The 5,492-nt window shown below is 41.6% G+C and overlaps 1 pseudogene; it reads right to left on the bottom strand.

Annotated features, from left to right (window-relative positions):
* Positions 1-249: 249 nt before the first annotated feature.
* On the bottom strand, positions 250-654 carry LOC138445121 (large ribosomal subunit protein eL33 pseudogene; annotated as a pseudogene).
* Positions 655-5,492: the final 4,838 nt, after the last annotated feature.

Here is a 5,492-nt window from a genome sequence, read left to right as displayed (position 1 = left end):
GTGAATACTCCAACTTTGTTCTTATTTTTCAGGATTGTTTTGGATATTGTGGGTCCCTTGAAGTTCTCTATGTTTTTGAAGGGTCATCTTTCTCTGGTGCCTTGCCAGGATTTATCTGCTCACTGAGGCATCTGGGATTGACCTGCAAATATGCCGTGTGCTGGTACCTAATATGCCTCAGCATTACTTTGCCTGAATAGACTTTTTCCAGCCCCAAGAACTGGATCTTGTTAATACAAGTTCTTCTTCTTTTTTTTTAAACAGGACAAATCCACACTTTTATTTATTTTCAATAAGTTTAAATCCTCAAAGGGTACAGCATCACACGGATTTTGTGTCCAATGGCCTTAGTGGGAAGGTACCTTTGCAATTTGGCATGAACCAGGCCACTGTTTCCATGAGCTCAATTTATCTTTCTCCAGATTACTCTGGTTTTGGTAGGTTTTCCACCAGGAGTTACTGTGTTGTTCTTTGCTTTGTACACATAAGCACATCTCTTGCCTAGATAGAATTCAGTTTTATCTCGAGCATATACACCTTCAATTTTCAGGAGAGCAGTGTGTTCCCTCTGGTTCGGCAGACTCCATTTACAGCCAGCAAAAATGGCCTTGGACCACAGCCTTCCAGACATATCTGTCGTTTTAGAAGTCCTGTTCCCAGCAGGCCTCCACAGGGTCCAAAATGGTCGAAAGAGCTTAATCCAAGTTCTTGATGGGTACCTTGTCTGGGAGGAGATCTAATTCCAAGCTGAACTCTGGTTTCAAATAAGATTGATAGATTTGGTCTGATGGTTCACTATAGAATCCTAAGAATTAATTAGGTATGATGGACAGCTGAAGTGTAGTCATGTTATGGCTGTTGTTTTCAAATTATAAAAATAGGGAATTCCCTGGCAGTCCACAGGTTAGGACTCTGGGCTAAGGGAGGAAGCCGGTTGGATCCCACAAGCTACATGGTGCTACCCCCCAAAATTATAAAAGTAATGCTGTCATATCCTAAAAAAGGTAAACAGTTAAAAAGCCATAATCCTTTTGTTAAAATTACAGTATAATTAAAGTAAAATTATGACAACCTAGACATAAAGTAAAAGTTATGACCAATCTAGACAGCATATTAAAAAGCGGAGACATTACTTTGCTAACAAAGGTCCATCTAGTCAAAGCTATGGTTTTTCCAGTAGTCATGTACGGATGTGAGAGTTGGACTATCAAGAAAGCTGAGTGCTGAAGAATCGATGTTTTTGAATTGTGGTGTTGGAGAAGATTCTTGAGAGTCCCTTGGAACACAAGGGGATCCAACCAGTGCATCCGAAAGGAAATCAGTCTTGAATATTCATTGGAAGGACTGATGCTGAAGCTGAAGCTCCAATACTTTGGCCACCTGCCCATGGGAAAAGACCCTGATGCTGAGAAAGATTGAAGGCAGGAGGAGAAGGGGACAACAGAGGATGAGATGATTGGATGGCCTCACCGACTCGATGGACATGAGTTTGAGTAAACTCCAGGAGTTGGAGATTGATAGGGAGGCCTGGCGTGCTGCAGTCCATGGGGTCGCAAAGAGTCAGATACCACTGAGCAACTGAACTGAACTGAAAGTAAAATTATAGTATCAATGATCTAATGTATTTCTGTAGATAGTAATACACTGGCTTCCCTGATGGCTCAGCAGTAAAGAACCCTCCTGCCAATGCAGGAGACGTGGGTTTGATTCCTGAGTCAGGAAGATCCTCTGGGGAAGGAAATGGCAACCTACTCTGGTATTCTTGCCTGAAAAATCCCACGGACAGAGGAACCTGACAGGCTACAGACCATGGGGCCACAAAACAGTTGGACGCAACTTAGTGTCTAAACAATTCCTCTGTAGATAGAAGTTTTTGTATCGTTTTTGGAAATTAACTTGAGAATTCCATTAGGAATTTTTTGGGTATCTATTATTTCCTTTATGGTTTGAAAGGGCATTCACATTTTCTGTTTTTTATTAGGCAGCATGTGGGATCTTAGTTCTCCCATCAGGGTTCAAACCTGTGGCCCCCTGGGTTGGAAGTGTGAAGTTTTAACCATTGGACTGCCAGAAAAGTCACACCACTCACATTTTTGTAGACATCTGTGTTCTTAGTCGCTCAGTCATGTCTGACTCTTTGTGACCCCATGGACCATAGCCCTTCTGTCCATGGGGATTCTCTAGGAAAGAATACTGGAGTGGGTTGCCATGCCCTCCTCCAGGGGGTCTTCCCAACCCAGGGATTGAACCCACGTCTCCCACATTGCAAGGTTGTTTTTTTTTTTTTTTTTTTTTTACTATCTGAACCACCAGGGAAGCCCTTTTGTAGGCGCAATCAAGCAAAAATCATACTTTGGGGTTAGGAAGAGTTTGTTACATCCTAAGTGTGCATTCACAGGAATATATTTACCTAGATTTATTTTGAGGTTAGGCTAAGATTTAACATGTGGTTTGTCTTTATATTGAACTCTTTCCTCTCTAAAAGCATATGTGTATTTCCAAACACATCATTTCATCCTTAGAACACTTGTTAAGGCTGACTACAAATGTTCAGGTTCAATCGATTTGGCTTCCGAGTCATTGAATAAAACATGCCACACCATTTATTAAAGGCTCTGGCAATCCTGATGCTCAGATTTTCTTCAGGTTGACCAGCAAGGGGCACTAAAGCCTAGCATCTCTTCCCTGTTCCCTTCCAACAACATCTGAGGTTTCAGTAAGAAAGTAATTGGGAATGAATCTGGGAGCTGAGCACTTTTATAGTCAGATCAAAACAGCGGTGGCAGTCTCTTTGATATTTTTTTAAGGGTATTGATATTTTTTAAATGAGAAAAATTCTGATTGGGTAAAAAGACAATAGAACAATTCCAAATATACAACCACTCTTTGCTTACAAACCATAATTCTCCTGTCTAGTCAATACTATTAGGTAAACCAGCAGAATCCTGTCATTGCTTTTCTATGAATTATTGTGTGTTTTTCATCCAGAGAAGATAATGGCTTAGCCACATAACAGTTCCTAAAAGGATGAACTACTTGATGTTATGATGACAAGCAATTATTACAGAAGCCTACTGGTTGGTCATTTTTTCCCCCTTCCCTTTAAATTTTGCCTGCCTATTTATTTCCATCAGCTAGTAAGGATGACTCTTTTATTGTTTCAAATAAAGGATGTCATCTATATGCTAGGCACACATTATGAATAATTCCCTGTCATAACAAGACACGAATGTCTTTCAGAGACTGACACGAAGTTACTGGAGCTGTTTAGTATTTGGTAATGGGCTTTTCTTTTTAATTTTAGCTTTGATCCATGCTTAATCACCTCAAGGTATTGAAATACTGAGAATGAGAGCATTCAATAATTAGTTCACCAAGCTGGGAGCTAAGACTCACTATTCTTTCATTCCAAATCAAAGAAATAGTTTCTGGAAGCTCAGTCCCCTTATCAATATTACAGAAATGATGCATGTAAAGTTAATTAATTCACAATTAATGTTCAATTACAGGTCAACCAATGTATAATACTCTGATTTTTTTCTCAATCATTCCTTTTTCAAACTGGTTTTCTTTTAAGATTTAGATTTTTTTGGACCTTGTTATTTGCATCCTGTGAGAACTGTATTAAAATGGATCACGTATTTATTCACCCAGCTCATTACAGCCCTCTTCCCCTCAAATACAATCCTAAGCCTCAAATGGCTGATTACTTAAGAACCCTCAAGAAGTCTTAGCTAAATGATGGACAGTTCGGAGTATGATTTTTAATATTTTCCCCTCTGCTAGCCAGAATGAGAAACTGGGGATCACAGAGTAAAGATTGTTTAGAGTGGAGAAGGAAATGGCAACCTACTCCAGTGTTCTTGCCTGGAGAATCCCAGGGACGGGGGAGCCTAGTGGGCTGCCGTCTCTGGGGTCGCACAGAGTCGGACACGACTGAAGCGACTTAGCAGCAGCAGCAGCAACCCTGTCGTGGGAGGTTACAGCTCCCGCTGTGTTATAGCCGAGCGCTAGACATGGACCAGCTGTAAAGGGAGAATCTCAGTTTACCCGTGGAGCCTCCCCAGCGGATCGCAGACCTGTTTTCCAAGCTGCTGGTTTCTGGTGTATAACTGCTAGTGTTTCTTAAGGGTTTGCCATTTGATTTAGCTTTGTGAAGTATCTTTTATCATAATCATAACTTGCTTTTCAAGCAATGGTACATGACCTGGTTCAATGTTTGGTTCTGAATTTATAAACTGATGTGTTTAGATATCTTAATGTAACTTGACAAGTCCTCAGTAGGGAACTGTGAATTTCTGTAACATTTTGATACGTTTTAAAGCACATGACTTAGATCTTTTTGAATAAAGCACTCTCAAAAAGAAAAAAAAAAAAAAAGATTGTTTAGAGGCTGAGGCAGATATCATCAGTTCAGTTCAGTTCAGTCGCTCAGTTGTGTCCGACGCTTTGCTACCCCATGAATTGCAACACGCTAGGCCTCCCTGTCCATCACCAACTCCCGGAGATCACCCAAACCCGTGTCCATCGAGTCAGTGATGCCATCCAGCCATCTCATCCTCTGTTGCCCCCTTCTCCTCTTGCTCCCAATCCCTCCCAGCATCAGAGTCTTTTCCAATGAGTCAACTCTGCATGAGGTGGCCAAAGTACTGGAGTTTCAGCTTTAGCATCAGTCCTTCCAATGAACACCCAGGACTGATCTCCTTTAGAATGGACTGGTTGGATCTCCTTGCAGTCATGGGTAGAATAAAAAAGACAGAGCAAGAGAAAGAAAAGACTGTGGATTCCACACTCTCTGAACAAATACAAAGTGTTCTGTCAGCTACGGTTCTGATGGTCCTGAGGCGCCCAGGCGTGGTGTCCTTTCCACTCCCTGGGCCTTTCTTCTCAGTGACCCGGGAGGTGGAGACAGAAACCATGTGTGCCTGGCATGGTTAAGAGCACAAACCTGGGAGTTAGGTTTGTTGTAGTTGTTATTCAGTTGCTAAGCCGTGTCTGAGTCTTTAAACTTCAGGTCGCCAGGCTTCCCTGTCTTTCACTATCTCCCAGAGTTTGCTTAGATTTATCTCCATTGAGTTGGTGATGCTATCTAACCATCTCATCCATTGCCTCCCGCTTTTCCTTTTGCCTTTAGTCTTTCCCAGCATCAGGGCCTTTTCCAATGAGTTGGCTCTTCGCATCAGGAGGCCAAAGTATTGGAATTTCAGCTTCAGCATCAGTCCTTCCAATTAATATTCAGGACTGATTTCCTTTAGGACCTCCTTGCAGTCCAAGTGACTCTCAAGAGTCTTTTCCACCCACAGTTGAAAAGCATCCACCTGGTGGGGTATTCTGGTGTGTAATTTTGGGCAAATGACTTTCTTATCTAAGCCTCAGTGAATTCTTCTATACTGTAAAGATTCACTCATACATTTAACAAATATTTATCAAATGCCTGCTATATGCCAGGCATTGTTCTAAGGCCCAACCGAGAAAATGAATGTGAAGCACTT

This window comes from Ovis canadensis, chromosome 8 (genome assembly GCF_042477335.2).
Source record: "Ovis canadensis isolate MfBH-ARS-UI-01 breed Bighorn chromosome 8, ARS-UI_OviCan_v2, whole genome shotgun sequence".
Taxonomy (NCBI): Eukaryota; Metazoa; Chordata; class Mammalia; order Artiodactyla; family Bovidae; genus Ovis; species Ovis canadensis.
Note: the sequence above shows the minus strand (reverse complement) of the source record. Positions and strands in the feature narration are given on the sequence as shown.